At 37.4% G+C, this 18,119-nt stretch overlaps 1 protein-coding gene across 8 annotated transcripts in view; it reads left to right on the top strand.

Moving 5' to 3' along the window:
* Positions 1-18,119, top strand: part of SGCG (sarcoglycan gamma) — a 142,854-nt gene that overhangs the window by 38,060 nt on the left and 86,675 nt on the right. For 2 of the 8 annotated variants that reach the window (XM_074569272.1, XM_074569291.1), the window contains exon 2: positions 3,200-3,291. The gene's annotated coding sequence lies outside the window, so the exon portion shown is untranslated. Of the gene's footprint in view, positions 1-3,199; positions 3,292-4,843; positions 5,163-6,097; positions 6,213-15,577; positions 15,684-18,119 lie in introns of those variants that run through there. The other 6 variants (XM_074569282.1, XM_074569302.1, XM_074569262.1 and 3 more) reach the window with 6 other exon arrangements.

Raw genomic sequence — 18,119 nt, 5'->3', positions numbered from 1 at the left:
TGAAGTACTGCTAAGTGTGTTAGTGTATAAGTGTATATAACAAGTAAGGCAGTAGACCCACAGCCAGCTGTTTGTGCTCATAAATGGAAAAAATTCTATAAACCAGACTCTAGGACCTGCTGTGCACTGACACGATGGGCAGTTGGATACTTATTTATAATAAGTCGTCTTATTTTCATCTTGTCTTGCATAGTGATTTTCAGATTTTTCTGTTTTGTTTATTCTTGTTCATACTCTAATAAAACATAAATATTCTGAGTTTCAAAGCTTTTTTGGACCTCCTTATAGATATCATTTTAATGAGACGGTCTGGGCGGGTCTCCCTTAAAACCTTGTAGATTCGGGGGTCCAGCGTTTATATTCCAAAAGGTTCCTATTGGAGTATTTTCCACCTTGTTTAACTATTTAAAACAATTACATTGTTATAGCTTTAATGGGTGCAACAGTAACTTTCAGATGTTTCTTTCTATTTATAGGTGAAAGATTCGGTCCTCCTTTGGCTCGCTGTTTTGCTCAGGTTTAGAAGATGACATCCCTTTCTAGATATTCACCATAGCCCTATCCTCAGGAAGGGGCAAGGTCTCAATCTGTCCATCAATGGCCATCTGTCCTACCCCTTACAAATCTAAAAAACACATCAAACATAAGCAACTCAACATGCTTTGGGGGGAAACACTAAAACAATTGTTTCCGACAGTTCTTGTTTCATGTCATATTAGATGCTCTAACAGCAGTGGGAAGTCAGGAGAACTGGAAAAAATCTTTTTTTGAAGAGGTGATTTTTCTGTTACGTCATTATTCAAGCTCACAAGTGATAAACATGCACAAGAACAAGAATCAAGAAGACTTGGACATTTCCCCTCAGTCCTTGGAAGTCCAGAGATGTCTAGTAACTAATTACTTTTTATATTTTCTGACCATTAATAAAATTACCCCCCATTTTAATTGCTTGAGAATGTGGTTATTTTGGGGTTTTGCATTCAGTGATTCTAATAGATAAATATTTGTATGTGGTTTGTGGTTTGTTTTTTTTTTTTTTGCATTTGTTAATTCTAATAGGAATATATGTTCATGTGAATTTTACTTTTTTTTCCAAAGTATATCCCAATTTGTCATTAACGGAAATTGTTTTCGCTGTTTTACTTGACCTTTCTGAGCCTTTATCAAGGTATTTTTTAATATTTCATATGGCAAAACTTCTGTTTCATCTGGAATTATACATCCATACAACCTAATTTTAGCTATAGTTACTGTTTGCCACATAATTGCAATTGTTCAGCAGTAGAGGACTTCTATTCTTAGTTATCTTCATTATAAACTATCTCTTGCAGTGCAATTTTGGGGATACGAGACGCTTGGGGTATCTTGTTTTTTTTCTAAGGAGGGACTGTGACTGACTGACTAATTTTAGGACACAAAGAGAAAGATACTACAAATGAAGAGCACAGTTCCAGTACTAGCTGGATACTCTTGACTGCACAGATGCTCTAAGAATCTATTTCCTGACTACAGTATAAAAGCCTCTATGGACACATCTGCCTTTTGACAAATAGACATAATCTAACATGGAGAATCACAGAATCACAGAATGGTCAAGGTCGGAAGGGACCTCTGGAGATCATCTAGTCCAACCCCCCTGCCAGAGCAGGGTCACCCAGAGCAGGTTGCACAGGAACGCGTCCAGGTGGGTTTTGAATGTCTCCAGAGTTGGAGACTCCACCACCTCTCTGGGCAGCCTGTGCCAGTGCTCTGCCACCCTCAGGGTAAAGAAGTTCCTCCTCATGTTTAGGTGGAACTTCCTATGCTCACGTTTGTGCCCATTACCTCTTGTCCTGTCGCTGGGCACCAGGAATTAAATTTTTAATTTAGTAATTGCTGATCTGTTCTTCCTGGTACGCTGGTCTCCTCTCCCTGGTATCCAGTGATAGGACACATGGGAATGGTTCGAAGCCGCACCAAGGGGGTTCAGACTGGACATTAGGAAGCATTTCTTTACCGAGAGGGTGGTCACACACTAGAACAGGCTTCCTAGAGAGGTGGTCGATGCCCCAAACCTGTCAGTGTTTTAGAAGCATTTGGACATTGCCCTTAATGACGTGCTTTTAACTTCTGGTTAGTCCTGAATTGGTCAGGGAGTTGGACTAAGTGATCACTGTAGGTCCCTTCCAATGGAAATAGTCTAATCTAGTCTAAAATAAAGCCAAAATTTCATATTACTGTAAAATTCTTGTGTAGTACTTTATTACTAAGATAAACTCTGGGCTAGAATATTCTTCTTTTGCCCTACGTGCCCTTTGCTTAACAAACCCTTATCAAACCCTTATCAAACTCTTTAAACATACCACAGACTTGCAAAGTATCTAATAAGTTGGAGAAGTTGATACAGATAGGACCAGATGGTTTCTATGTCTGTTTTAGTTAGATTAATTAGTTAAACTGATACATGATAGTCATTGTCTTCTCTGCCATTGTGTTGCCTTGTACTTTGAGGGATAAGCAGATGTTCTTGAAATCTTGTAGATTTTTGCCAAAATTCTAATTTTTGCTCTAAAAAAAGTGACATCTTTTAGTGGCAGAATATTCAAACCACAATTCTTGTATCTTTTGCCATTGTTTTGTCGTGGCGTAAGTTTGCAAGTACTTCTATTTAGTCAGCTGCTGGTATGAGTGGACTCTGACAACGTGGAAGATGAATATGTTTGCTTAGTTACCTTTCCATGACTCAGTTTTCAGTCATGGACTATCAAAATCCAATTGAAAAGGAGGTTGACAGTTTTTGGTGAGGTGTGGGGCATCAGCATTCTTGAACTGTGAAGATAATTACTTGACTGAGATAAATGTTTTTGTACAAATACAATGAAAACTCATAACTGAAGTAATTGTTCGTTATACTAATGCATTCTAATGCTAGATGGAATTTTAAACAGAAATATTTTTATTATTTTTCACATAGATTTTTGATGAATATTTATCTCTCATTACTGTAAACTGTGCTGTCATGAACATTTGCAGTCCAAACACGTTTTGGGTGTACAGTGTATCATTTGAGTTCCACAATTTTAAGCTCAGTGGATTTTGGTCCATCACTTGTAAGAAGTTGTCAGTTAAAGTAGTCAGGAGGGCAGTTCAGGAATATGTCCTCTTTCCCCATACTCATGAAAATTTTTCCTTTCTCTTTCTATTCTTTGCATTTAAATAGGAAGACAGCTGCCTTCAGATGATACAGAACTCATTAACAGTTGCTCTTGCTTCAGTCCTGCTTCATGAGAACTTCAGAAGATACTAACTGAGGTATTTGTTCTTTTCATTTTTAGAATTTCTACTTTGCAGATGTTAGGTAGAAGAGCAGACGAAAGACATAATGAATCTAGCCAAAGAGTAATCATATGTAGAAAATAACACAAAAGGTCTGTCCATAAAGAAAGCTACTGGGTGATACAGTCTAACCTCTTTCTATAGCTGGGCGCTATGTTAGTCAATCTTTTTTTATAAATTGATAAATCAAATAAATAAAAATATGCCAAAAGGAAACATATCAAAATGCCGTTAAAATGTTGCTTTTGGGGGATCTTCTATCCAGTTTTAGCTGATCCTCAGCTTTTCTCCAAGAATGGACAAAAGATTTTGCAGGAAATCCCTAGACATGAATACCCAATCGTCTAAATAATGACTGAATAATGAACCCTTCCAAACTGTCTGGCATTTATAGTTTTCTTCCTCTAATACTTGCAGGGAATTTCAATTCGAGAAGAGCTTTGATGTTAACAGAATATACAAATGCTTTCCTCCCAGTTTATCTTTCATAAATCCATGAGATTAACTATAATGGCTGTTTTAAAGATATTGATAAATATTTTATTATGAAAAATATTTGTCATTTTTGTCAGATACCAGTGAATTAATTCCTTTATGTAGAAAAGAACTTCTCCATTTGTATATGTAAACAGAGTCTGATAAAGGATTAATGGCCACAGAATTCATAAAGGGAAAAAAGTATCTTGTAAGCCAGTTGGATTTGTGTCAGACCTAAATTTATGATCTGCAGCTGTTGAACGTCTGATAGGAGCTTCATCTTCTAGAGCGTGATAACAGTGTGAGTGCATGGCTAGAAAAAAGGAAACGTTGTGCTTTGGGAAATGAAATTGTCCAAACATATGGATGATGATTGCAATGCTTCACATAGCACAAAACTTTATTCTATAAATCTTAGAAATGTATGTTTTAATGCTTTTTTAAAATGCAGACAGCTACCAGCACAGATTCTAAAATATCGTAGGATGAACAGAAAGTCTTTTGGTCAGTGTTTGTAGTCAGTTTAATGTAAGTAGTGCCAGGCTGGAATTCTTGTTTCTGCATTAGAGAACTCAAAGCTTAAATAGCACTGAAAAAAGATCTCTCAAAATTCCTATAATATCCTAATGTAATAGATGCAACTTTGTTTTTAATTGCTCTTGGTATTTATATGCGTCTTTCTTAATTACCAAGAATGGCTTAACTTTTTTGGAAAGGTCGGTAATTGTTACTGTAGTTATTGTACAAAATTCGTATGTACTGTTTTAGGTACGTTATAATATATGTATTTCCTTTTTTTAAAGAGACTTTATGTACCAGCCAGTGTAGATTATAGTGAGAATAATATTAGCATTAAAATTAAAAGTTTTCAGAAAAATGAGTATTAAAATTCAGTTGGATGTTACATACGGATTCAGAAAAGAAAGCAGAAGTCTTTTTTGGTTCTAATTTTGCAGTGTGTGCTGTTAGCAGCTGACTAGGTTTTCACGTGCAGATTCTATGAAGTGCTGCATATTCTCAGATTTTAATAAAGCAGTTGGCATTATGTGACAGGTTGGGCCATTTTAGTATGATTGGTTATGCCTTACGGTGGGGCAGTTCATTTCTGGAGTCAGTATACAACTATTTGAGCAGTAGAATTAGCCGCTTATGTCACAGATTATAATTAGCTGTGTCTGTATGCCAAAGCAACAGGATGGAATGCAAAACACAGCCAAACATGTGAACAAATTTTCTTCCAGTGATATTTGGCCAGGCCTAAAATATCTTCCACTCCAGATTTGAAAGTAGTGGAAAAGTTAGACAATTAGCTCTTGAGAAGAGACAGATTGTAGTTTATTCAGAAGTCCAAATTGTTTCAGATCTCTAAGGTAAGTAGCAATTTTTAAGATTTCTTTTTACGTCTGTATTAAAATAATAGCATATTAATAATTGAGTTGGTTTTTGTTTGTTACATGCATGTATTGAGCTTCTCCCCGGTCTGATTTTCTGTGCAACGTTTCAGGCTGATACTGCCCTCATTTAAGGATCATGTTAATGCTTATGTGATTTATTTTAGGACCCAAATTTAAGTGTTCATTTTTATATACAATTATTATTTTAGATTCTGATAGTTTAATTATCCTTTTTTTTACAATTAAATGCAGTATTAGGTTGCATAGTTTAAACTTGCACTTGTGTAATATTAAGAAGCTAACTTTTAGTACTTTTTAAATCTTTTACAGTATCATTACTGTACTTAGATATCTACTTTGCAGCAGTGAACCTGTGATGTTTGTAGTTCTTAATTTTTCTCAGTTTATTTATCACGTTCCTCAGTTTATTTATCACATACCGAAAGTTAAATTTAGCAAAGAATTGATCCGTGCTTCTGCTGAACACTTCTTTTTGACTTGACAATGATGATAATAACAGTGATAATAACCTTCCATCTGAGGAACTGTTACCAAAATCAGTTCTAATTTCTGTGAAGTGTACTGGAATTAATAAGGAGCGTCCAGCTGTTTGTATACAGAACTCCTTTTACAAGTTTGTAATCTCCTTGAATTCAAATACATTTTCTCTTGGATAATTTCAGTGACTGAAAGAAAATTACTAACCAGGTATGAGGGGTCAGTGATTCATTATCAAATGATTTATTGGATGATACTTGGTCTCCACCTAGTTGGTGATCTCCACCAACAGGTGCTCGCACCGCATATTTTATCACGCATTAGAATGAGCACATATGTTCCTAGAAGAGGGTATTGCCAAAGTGTAGGAATGCGATTTGACTGCATCAACACCAATCAGCTAGGCTCCTTTTATAGCAATATGGGTGGTTTGACCATACCTATCTTAAATCGCATCTTACTTGAGGAGGAGATGAATCGTGTCCTAGAAGTGTCGGCCTCTCTGCATTGTCTGTGGAGGGGGTCGGGGTAAGTATGGCTGGTGTTGCCTGTGTTTGGTGAGATGAATTCTGCCTGTGTAGCCACATCCAAATCAGTAATCCGTGTGAGTGAACTACAGTAACTTTGTGCTATAGAGTTCTGAAAGTTTGCAATCAGTTAAGATTTTGGAAGTTTTGGTTGTGATGCATAGTCACAACTGATGCCACTTTGGCTGAGATGAATGTCCCTTTATCTTCTAAACAAACGTGATATTCATATATTAGATATAGACCTCTTTTTCCATTATGTAATGAAGAACAAATGGTCCTAGAATACCACCAAAGTGTAAGAAAACTACTGTGTGGAGTTAAATTAAAAATACAGGGATCTAAATTAAGCCCAGCATTAGAGGGAACCATTTAAAATATCTTTTTCTAAACCTTTACACTTTTGCTAATAATGTGCAACTTCTCCTGGTTGAAAACTCGGTGGTTAAAAGCAGGTTATATTTTAGTTCTTGTTCACAGTCGTAAGGCTTTGGTAACAATATGAAGATACAATATTCATCCTTACGGTATAGGTTTGTAATTATGCAGATGTGTGACTATACTTAGTGTTGAGAATACTCGTGCAAGAATGTATGTTTTAAGCTAAGGGAAAAGAGTTTTGGAGGAATAGTTAAAGAAATGGATGTAGCGTATCACACGAACCCAAGCCTCTGTCAGAAGGCACAGAAAAGTTGGGTGTACGAAGATCCTCGCTTGAATAGCCTTGTGAGAGTTACTCCTTCCTGTGAAAAAAGTAATGCCTTTTACATGAGATACAAATCCCAAGTCCTGACCTCTTAACAGTTTTTAATTATTTTCATGACTTGGAATTCAGTAAGCCAGATTTCTTTTGGACTTATTTTTCAAAGCTGATTGTCTTAGATGTTTAACGAGCAGTGGCTGGCGGTTTTCCATAACAGAGCCATTTACAGGGTCTTTCTCTCATACAGGTTTTCTGATATCTAATAAGGTCTTCTGGCCCATTGCACTCTCTCAGTGGAGACATAAATGGAGTTTCTTCTTCTCTCTTCTGTCTTATTTTCAGAAAGTTTGTAGGAATGTAGTATTTCTGAGACCTCCACTTGTCTGTTGAATTTGGTTGAAATTGGCCAAGCTTTTGAGCTTAAAAGCTATTGTAGGAGGGAGGGAAATGAATGGGAGACAGACGATTTAGTGACATAGAGGTGGTTCCTTTTTTATTTATTAAACCAGGCTAAAAACGTCATGGCAGTTTGGATGACAGGTTAATTTAATATCCTGGTCAAATTTTCAGCTTGGGTAATGATATTCTCACTATTTAATTCATCTTTAACTTTGGCTACCTGGGCCTGTCTTCTCATGAAACCTTTCTGTATATCTGCCAGAAGCTGTTAAACAGCTGCTGCATTTCATGCTGTGGTTGGTGGTGTTTCTGTGGTGGACAAAGTACTACTTCTGTATAAGAATGTGAAGAGGAAAATAAACTAAAGTACATTGATATTTTTAAAAATGGAGTATGGTATGTGCTAAGTGTTGGATATTGCTGGTATTAGCCATAAAACACATGGTTTTCACTAAAAGATGTTGATCTGTGTGTGTGCGTATGTATATCCTGAGGGTTGTCTGTAAGAATCACATATGTATGTGTATTTTCAGTAATGGAATGTAGACGTGGAATCCTCTTGCAGTAATGCCTGTTAAAACTCTTCAGTTTTTCCTTATTTATTTGCTGTGTGCTCAGTGCTCTGAGGAGCAGAAGTCTTAGTACCGTGTCTTCGCCTCAGCTTTTTCCAGTAGTGCCAAGATGTAGATAATAAATTTTAGAAAGACTTTTTTGCATCATTGGCTTATTAGTTATGGATACTAGCGGCTTTCAGAAGAGGCTGTCTGTGTAGCGTACATCAGCCTCTGCTTCACGTTCAAGTTTCACGGAGGTCCTACTTTGAATGTCAGAGCTGTTAGACCTGGCTCTGAGAAGCCTTCGGCCTCTGTCGGCGACGGGGGCTGATGGAAGGAGGCGGCTCTGCAAAGTTCCACTGCACCCAATTTCCTCAGGTTTGAGGAAAAGGAGATTGAAATAAGAAGTAACTAAAAAATATGTTCTAGTGACTGGAGACTGCTGAACGCAGAATAAAGTGGAAGTGGTTCTAAAAAATAAATGCGGTGGAATGAAACTGAGTCAGCAGAGCGCAGCAATGGCAATGGACCCTAACTGCAGACCAGGCTGCATTAGCGAGGCTGTGTCCGAAGCTCTGTTCCAGCCCAGCTTTGAACTGGAATAGAAGGTCTGCAGAGGTCCACTGCAGCCTCATTTTTTCTGGGATTCTCAGAATTTGTTCAGAAAGATTTTCATGAATATTCCATTTATTGTTATTATTATTTACTACTGGTCTTGTTTACTCCCCTGGTTGTCTTACTAGCTGATCTAATGTGCAATGTTTCAGATTTCATGTCTGGTTTTGGTATGAGGAGGCATCACAGTTTACCACATAAGATGTCATGGGAGGTTGGTAGCTAGCAGTATTCTCAAGTCCCTGCATAAATATCCTATAAATCAGTAAGAGTTGACGGAATATTGACTTGAATTTTACTTGGAAATACAAGGAAGGAAATGGATGGATTCAGAGTTTAAAGCCAAAAAAGTAACAGTGAGTATTATTTTAATATCAGCATTCCCTGTGAGCTGAGAAGTCATAGGAGGATATTTGGGAGACTGGCAGAAAAGGTGGTAGTTATTGTTTGCTGGAGTGAAAGTTTTCATGGTAGGGATAAGGAAATGATAAGATAGATTTCAGTATGTGGAGGAGGAAGAGGTTAATTGAGGTTTGGCCTGAGTGCCAAACGAGAGAGAGGGTATGGTGAACACTCCCAAAAGTCAGCATGGGTGAGGCCGACGAGGCTGCATCAGGTTTGGTTCCTTCCACATGCCTGTAATAGTATCCTGATAAGCTTTGTACCTTCATATTACACCCCAAGGCTTCTAGCAAATATTCTGGTTCCACAAAAAGACGGTCGTATTTGAGGGCCAAAGAGGTGAAAGTTTGCCCAGAGCTAAGTGCCCAGAGCTAAGTTTTATGCAGTGTGGAGGGATGTAGTATAGAGTTTTATGGAGATGGAGCCGAACTTTCTGTAGGATGGGCAGCAAGACCAGGATAGGAGACGGTAGTCCTATGCTGCTCATGCTACTTTTCAGGCTGTTTTTCTAGTCTCAAAAAGATGTGATGAAGGGCCTATATGCCAAAAAATTTGTCTACTTTTTCAGTCCTACTGTTTGGTATAATAAAAGATATTTATTTTACCCACAAAACTTTTCTTCCTTGTAACATTCTACTTTTAGTTCTGTTGTGTTACAGTAGTATTTTCCATTTTAATGAAAGCACTGAAGCAGGCTTCTGAAAACTGCTTAAATACAAAACTGTATTATGAAATAGTATATTCATTGACCATGATTTCATGAGTCATTCAATAATTATGTTCCATGCATGTGTGAAGATAATGCTTTCAAACAGAAATGCAGTTCTTATACACATGAAGTTGTATAAGACTTTACTAATGTATTTTCATAACAGAGAAGAAACAGTTTGTAAGCTACGTACCACTGTTTGTGTTTATTCCAATACCCCACATTCTTTTTGAATTGTATATTTAATTGAAATTCTGTTAGTAACAATTTTCAAGATCTGTGAAGAGTACTTGCTTTTTTACATTTAGATTTGTATTTTTTATTAATTTTGCTTTTAGTTAAACATCTGTTGAACTGATAGTGTTGCGATTCACACTTCACATCAGTAAATCAGCTATAATTGAAAGTTAATTTTATTAATTAATGCTCATTTCCATTTTGGACTAACTAATTTTATGAATAATTCTACTTTGAGATACAAGGATATATTATGTCATAAGAGATTTTGCTCTTGGTTTATTTTGCGATGCATACATACTTAACATGTACTTCTGGGTTTTGTTTATGCTTCCTTTGTTTTTACAGCTAATTGAAAGATCGGCTGTGTCTTTCCTATTTAATCCAAGAAGTGGCATACTGATCAAAACCTGTATTTATACATTTTGCTATCTTCTTCATCTGTGTTTCTTGCATTGCATTATTGCTTTGTCACGGTTGCTGAAGAATCTTAGAGCCGGTTGCTGCCTAAACAGTTGAAGTCAACATCACCAAAAAAGGCTTCTGTAGTCCATGGCTTTTGATGATTTCCTTATGTGTCTAATACCCATTTAAATTAATCTGGTTTTCCCCTGCTAAAGTAAAAATGAGTAACAAAGCTCTTATGACCAGGACTACAATGCAATAGAAGCACATGAGTTTGTGTTCATTGACATTTAAAATTAATCAGAAAAGGGCAGAGATTTAAAATATATAACGAGACACAGTGTACATAGGAAAGCATTTTGCTTCCCTTGGTACTGTAAAGGAAAGTGAATTTTGTATTTTTAGTTCAGTTTCATGTGACTTTTCAAAATGGGCACAATTGTGACTTTATAGATACAAGGTCAAATTGTTCTTCTTTCACATTTTTTAAAACATATCCGTGATCAATCACTTGAATTAGGGAGGGAAGACATGAGGATTAATTTTCATCTCTAGCTTCTGCATCTAGTTCCATTCCGTGTTTCTTTGGTGTATTTTCACTATACTATTCAAAAAAAGCTTCACAGATTAGCAGTGTAACTCCATTTACTGTGTGAAATCATTTAGCAAGGCTAAATAAACAGCTTTTCAAGGTCCTCAGCCAACATAGGAAAGCGCCACAGAAAGGAGTTATGTGTTTTGTAATTGTGCTGTACTGTGTGAACTGAAGTGTGCCTCTAAAGAGATAACAGCGTGCTGCCTGGAAGTAGCACTTTCGTAAAAGCAGCAGCAAGAACAGGAAAAAGAGAAAAGGTTATGCCGATGCATACGTCTTTATGTACTTAAATAGAGCTGTTTCTTTTTTGCTCTCAGGGAGAGTACCCCTTCCCAGCACTGAGGACATGAAACACTTTTTCTGAGAACAGCATTGAGGATTGTGTTAAAGGACTTTTGCTAAAAGCTCTGTCCAAGCAGGACCTGCATTAGGAGCAGTATTTCTGTAAGACATATTTTGGCCTTGCGCGTAGTCATTGTTGTATGATGGAAAGGGTCCACTATCACGCATACAGAAAATAAAAAGGTATCTTTTTTAAAATAAAGTATTTTTAAATAGAAAAAGATGTAATAGCTTTTTTTAAAAGTGTCTTTTAAAGGTATCTACAATTATTCTTTGGCTGGTAGGCACGCACACAAGAGGATGGTAGCAGAGGTTCTCTCATGATTTGTCTCCATCAGAGGGATTGCTTTCATTTCCCTGACATTTGTAAAGAACTTCAAGCCTTTCAGTGTGTTAAACAACCCAAATGAAGATTATTTCCCCATTCCTCCCCCCGAGTTACATTGCAGTTCTGGCACATCTGTCATCCTTCCCCTAAGTATATAAATAACCAGCAAAAGGATGACAAATGACAAAAAAGTTTTTTAAAAGTTTATGCCTACCAGTCTTTTGAGCTTCCTGGTGTTGTCTCCAGTGAAGGAAAATTGAAGGCCACAAAACCAATTCTTAGTTACATTTAATGGTCCTTAAGAAATGAAATTTTGTATACAGAAACCTTATCTTCACTGCAACTCAAAGCAACAAACTACCAGATCCTGTCTGCAAAGTTTAACTTTACTATCTAAAGTTAAAGTAAAACTTCATGGGGTTTCTTTTCTTAAGATACTGCACATTGATGATAAAGGAGTCGAAAGTAATTGAGAGGATTCAAGCAATCCATTAAAAAAAAAAAAAGTAATTGAGTGCAGCAATTTAAATCGCAATACAATCAGCATGGATGTATCCATTTTGTCAAGTACTCAAATAAACAACTTCTCTTAATGTCCATCATACCCAGAGACATACAAACCACTCTAAAGTAGCCAGAATTCTATTTAATCACCCAGGTTAAAATTGTGACATTGTTTTTATTTCTCTTTTTATGAAGGAATATAATTTCAATTCAAATTAGTATGACTTTATTATTTTTATCTAGAGTGTACAATGAACAAAATAGAGAAGATCATGAACTTTGTCAGGTTAAATCTAAAAACAATACAAGTGGGCAAAAATATTTTAAGGAATATTTCTTTCAAACGTGAGAACCACCAAAACCTGCCAGGTCGTTTGTATGGTAAATGGATGATCAGACTGTAAAAAGAACAGTCAGAGAAGTGAAGGATGTAAGAAGTATGCAAAATGAATTATTTGCATTTCAATCTTAAATGTGGGAGAAACCGGCACACTTTCTGTGCTAGAACACCGCTGTATGGGGTACTCATCAAAGGATCTATTCTAGATTAAAAGGATGATAGAACAAGCTTATCTATAGGGGACTTGTAGATAAAATGTATAGTAATATTTTAAAATCAGAAGGTATTCACGAAAGACCTCTAAAGAACTCAAGAATAAAATAAGTGAATAGTGATAAAAGGCCATCTCTGAAGACTGCAGAATCTGAGATTAATTTAGATTGGAAGAAAACTCTGGAAATCATCTAGTCCATCCTCCTACTGTACTTGATCAGCGAGTCTGTAGCTGACTCCTAGCAGAACATCACTTGTCCTTTGATCTGTCCTTTGATCTTTCCCATAAGCTCCTCAATGTCTCATTTTCCGTTTCAATGCAAAACTGCGTTTGACTCAGCCCTTTGCATGCAGCGCAACCCTCTTCCTCTTTGCCTTCCAGCCGTTCTTCCCTGAGCGCTTGTGTCCATCCGTTGCAGCACTCCAGTCATGTGGGCTATCCAAATGTATTTCTGTAATTCCAGTGGGATCATTGCTCTGCAGCTGTGCATGAACTTCTAATTGCTCTTGTTTGTTTCCCATGCTGTGTTCGTTCATGTACAGACACTGGAGATAGGCCCTGCTCATGCTGCTTTTATAAAGAATGGGAAAGAACCATCTCCATCATGCTGTCCCCAGGATGCTTCTTTGCTGCCCTGCCATACATTCACTTCTCTTAAGGCTACAGGAACCCTCTCCTGGTGTACCTAGTTTAAAGCCTTCCTCACTGTTAGCAAGGGTGCTCTTGCCCAAGCGGTGAGAGGGATTCCATCTCTTCTCACTAGTTCTCACTCCTTAAAGAGGGTCCTGTGGTCATAAAAGCCAAAACTCTGCCTCTGACACCAGCTACGTGGTAAGGTGTTAACATGCAGGGTATGTCCCCTCCTGTATATATGAACCTTTCACTTTCACTGGAAGGACTGAGGAGAAAACTAGCTGGCTCTTACATCCTTTATCCCTCCCCCAGTTCTCCATAGTCAATCTGTTCACCCTTAGCAGTATCATTGTTGCCCATGTGATGAGCAGCAGGGGCTGGATAAGCCTCAGAAGCCTCTGCAGTATCATAGAATGGGTCAGGTTGGAAGGGACCTTAAAGGTCGTGCCATGGGCAGGGACATCTTGCACTAGACCAGGTTGCTCAAAGGCCCATCCAACCTAGTCTTGAACACTTCCAGAGATGGAGCATCTACAATTACTCTGGGCAACCTGTTCCAGGGTCTCACCACCCTCATAGTGAAAAATTTCTTCCTAATATCTTGTCTAAATTTCCCTTCTTTCAGTTTAAAACTGTTACACCTCGTCCTATCACTACACTCTCATAAAAAGTCCCTCCTCATCCCTCCTATAGGACCCCTTTAGGTACTGGAAGGCCGCTATAAGGTCTCCGCGGAGCCTTCTCTTCTCCAGGCTGAACAACCCCAACTCTCTCAGCCTGTCTTCACAGGAGAGGTGCTCCAGCCCTCATCATTTTTGTGGCCCTCTGCTGGACCTGCTCCACCAGGTCCATGTCCTTGTTATGTTGGGGGCTCCAGAGCTGGACGCAGCTCCTATATCTGCTCACTCAGCAAGCAGCAGAACTCCCAAGACACCAAAATCAGGTCAGTGGATGGGTGCCTCTGTCTCCTGCTAAAGGAAGTCTCCAATGGCTATCACCTGCCAGTTACCTATGCATGTTGCCACTTTCCATCTTTTTTTTACTTTGCTGAAGGGCATTTCAAGACTGAATGATTAGAAAAGAAAATGGCAGATAAAAATCAGCCTAGGTAGATGTGAAGTTTTGCACATGGGGGGAACAAGGCCTTCAAATGCAAAGTGATGGTATCTGAACTATTACAACTTCATAGTGAGATCCTGGGGTTATGATGGATTGAGAACACCAGTTTTCAGTTCCCACTAGTTGCCAGAAAATGAAACATTTGGAATTCATGGGGAAATGGTGGTGGCTATATTGTACAGCTCCATAATCTACCTGCCTTTTGAATCCCGTGTGCTGGTTTTATTCCTCCTCCAGCTCTGAACTGAGTAAGTTAAGAAGAAGGTAGTAAGTACAACCGAAGGAGTAGCACTGCTTTCGTACAAGGAGAACAACACAACCTAGAAAAGAAAAGACCAGTGGCAGAGAGAAAAATATGATGGAGATCTGTAAGAAGGCTTCTGTTCTTTCATCAGTATCATCGTTTAGGTGTATCATCAGAGAGAGGCTATTGAGCTAAATGGCCTTTGGTCTGCTCCAGTGTAGTCCCTTTTATGGTTTTAACCTCACATATAAGATAATAAACACAAAAAATGTACTTTGATTATTTGTGTAGGTCAATTTGTTATCAAATGGGGTCCACTGACTGAACAGGACAGAGTAACAGAAAGCAACTGAAACAAAATTGAAAAAAATATTTCTGAAATTTTTTAATTACATCGGTTATTAGGTTTCCTAATATTTTTTAATACATGATTTGTTTTATTATTTATCACATGTTCTGTTCTTGTAGGAAAAGTATGTGTTTTAAAATAAAACCTGTTTGTAAAAGCTATGTAAAATATTACCCTATTAATATTACCTATCAATATTTCTTTCTGGGTTGTGGGGTTGGGGTTTTTTAATAAATTAAACTGATGAAATTCTACTTACTGTAGAGTTACTGTGGAATTGCCCCATCTTTTGTGACTTTGCAGCTGAATTTGAGTATGATAAAATGGAGGCACAGAGGTCTTCAGAGTCATGAAGTTTTTTCAAATATCATGAAAGTTTCTTGTGAGGTAATGCCGTCATTAAAGGAAAACTTTGTCCTGGTACATTCTGTTGGCACGTGAATAGTATCTACTGGGTCAGAACACACAATTCAAGCTAGCTAGTCCTGGGATCTTTTGCCCAGGAAATTTTTATAAAGGGCTTGGAGAGAGCAAAGGTGTTGAGGTTACTGCATTGATGTGGATACTTGAAGAACAAAAGGTGCAAATCTGTATATAACTAAGCCTCATTACCTCTTCTGTTTGTAGTACAAATCATTAATGGAGCTTCCACTGTTTCTTTGCTCTTTTTAAAGGACTTTTAGGTGCAACTGAAAGGAACAGCAAACACACCCGTTCTCTTTTTATTCCCTTTGCACCCTGTCACTAATTTCGGTTTCATCTTTGCTGCTGCTATAAGTGGTAAGCATAAACTGGGCTTCCTAGTTTGGTGTTTCCCGGCGTTCCTCCTAGATGAAACACTTACCTGCCAACACAAATTCTGAGTTTGTTTCAGAATATTATTGCTGTGGTCATAAAAGGTGTACTGTCTGTTCAGATACAACATCTGAACTGCTTCATGATCAGAGGTAGCGAGGACCAGTCCTTCAAGTCTTGTGGCCGTTTGTAACATCTAAGAATTCCTGTGTTGGATCACTCTGGGGTATCACGAGTCAGCTTCAGTAGGTGTTAAATTAATATTGGTTTATCAGGCACCACAGAGACAGAAACTCTGCTTTGCAGTACTTCCTAAATGACTCTCTGTGTACCTAGCCACACCTGAATCACTGTCTTAACGGTGATATATTATTTTTTTACTACAAGCATTTTAGCAAAATGTCCACTGAAGGTAGGTGTGAACAGCTTCTTCAGCAGGAGGTGTGCAGGGTTAGATCCGTTCTAACATTCAGTTATCATTGATGGTAAAAACTATCAAATTCTAGGAATAATATTTTTGGTGATTGATACTGCAGGTAGCTGACCTGATGCTTTACAGGAGCATTGGGAGGTGTGTTCATGCGGTCCACAGTATGCATTCAGTTCCTTTGTGGTTTTTTCTTTTGACTTGTATTTATTTGTGTATATTAATAATTTACATTTGGGTACTTGATATGCACCGAAGGTTTATATTTTATGTGCCTGAACAGAGATATCAAAAAGAAAATCCTAAAGGAGTTAACATCAGTGTTCCTCATTGAGGAGGTCTGGGAAATTCCTGTATGTGCCCCTGCTTTCTGGAGGATGACTCTGAAGAAATGTCCCAAATGAAAATATCAGTAGAAGATATTTTGGGACAAATCAATAAAATTAATAATTGTTCTGACACCAGGACCAGATAGTATTCACTCATGTTCAGAAGGAAAAAAATTCTTTGTGTGCCTTTCTGGTAAAAGAAGCAAGATAGCATCAGACGTGGCTTGAGCTTGAGTTTCTGCCCTAAGAGCTTTCAATATATTTAGGTATTGCTAACTGCATGATTCTGGCTTTGCTTAAATGATATATTCCCACTGTCCATTCTTCCAAGAGACAGAGTACGGAGTAGAATAGTGATGAGGAACACAAATAAATATTCAAATATTATGCAATTCCTGTTAATTTTTGTATGCAAACAGAAAGAATTTCAGCATCGTCAGTGTGAGTTGAATATCCCCAGGCAGATTATCCCTATCTTGATATTTTGAACAAATAAAAGACCAATAATGTCAGTTTAAGCCAAAATGTGACCTTCAGTCTGTTTATAAATGGTTATAAAGGGATTTTAAAGAAAGAGTCTCTTAAGAATAAGTAAAATGTAAAGTAGGCAAACAGAGACCAGCAGCTGTTTGCAAGTAATTGGGGAAGAATGGTTTAAGTTACAGCCCTGGAATAGGAGGATAATGTTCCATAAGCTTAGACTTCTGAAGGTATTGTGGACATTTTCCTAGTCCATTGTAATGCAATATGAAACAGTTTTACTTAAAGAACAAAGGCAATGTCTTAAAGGTACTTATTTTCTGTACTTTTCTCACAAGTGCTGTAGTTGTCTGGACTTGCCAATGCAATGTGATTGTAAATCCAAGTGAAAGAGATTTTCTCTGGGGAACAGTAGAGATGTTAACGTGTACTTGATAATACAGGAATAGTTCTGTAGAGCAGTCTGGAAATGAACGGCAGACTCACACGTCCTTATTTTTCTGTCTGGCACTCTCTTCCAGGTCTGAAGGTATTGCTTTTGCAGGTACAACAGGTTGTGGTGTAAAAATACGGTATCAAGAGGAAGAATTTGAATTTCATTGAATGTCTGAAACATCAGATTGTTTCCCAGGCTTCCAATTTCTAATACAAAACAGAAATACATCTTTAAAGAGCACAAGTATGTTTTACCTTTGGTAGAATTTTCAAATAATTTACAATTTGGAGCAGTTGTTGAAAAGGCTGTAGCAGGGAGGAAAGAAAAATGAACCTCTAAATATCAGAGCACATCCCAGAATTTTTGTCAGTTAGAATGACATCCCCTGTGCCTAGAGGCAAATTTAAGTTAAAATATAAATTGTAGTTGTATTATATAGCTCGATGGAGCTACCACATGATGCAAAACAGTTCACTTCCTCTGGACTGTCACAAGTTGGTAAAACTTATTTATATTTCAAATGAGGAATTAGTCCCTTTTATAAAAGTGAGAACATTTTTCTGAGAAGTAGTTTTGAAACTGTGTAACAGATGGTATTCTTGTTCACCACACAGGGATTTTATAATTCTGGTAATCTCCTCAAAAAAAAAAAAGGTAGTGAAATGTCCATTAAATTTAATCTATGTAGGAAAATGATTGTTGCTTACTATTTTAGAACTCGTTACTATTCTGTTCAATATATTTAATTA

This window comes from Larus michahellis, chromosome 1 (assembly GCF_964199755.1).
Source record: "Larus michahellis chromosome 1, bLarMic1.1, whole genome shotgun sequence".
Taxonomy (NCBI): Eukaryota; Metazoa; Chordata; class Aves; order Charadriiformes; family Laridae; genus Larus; species Larus michahellis.
The sequence above is the reverse complement of the archived record's forward strand: the minus strand, read 5'-3'. Positions and strand labels throughout refer to the sequence as shown.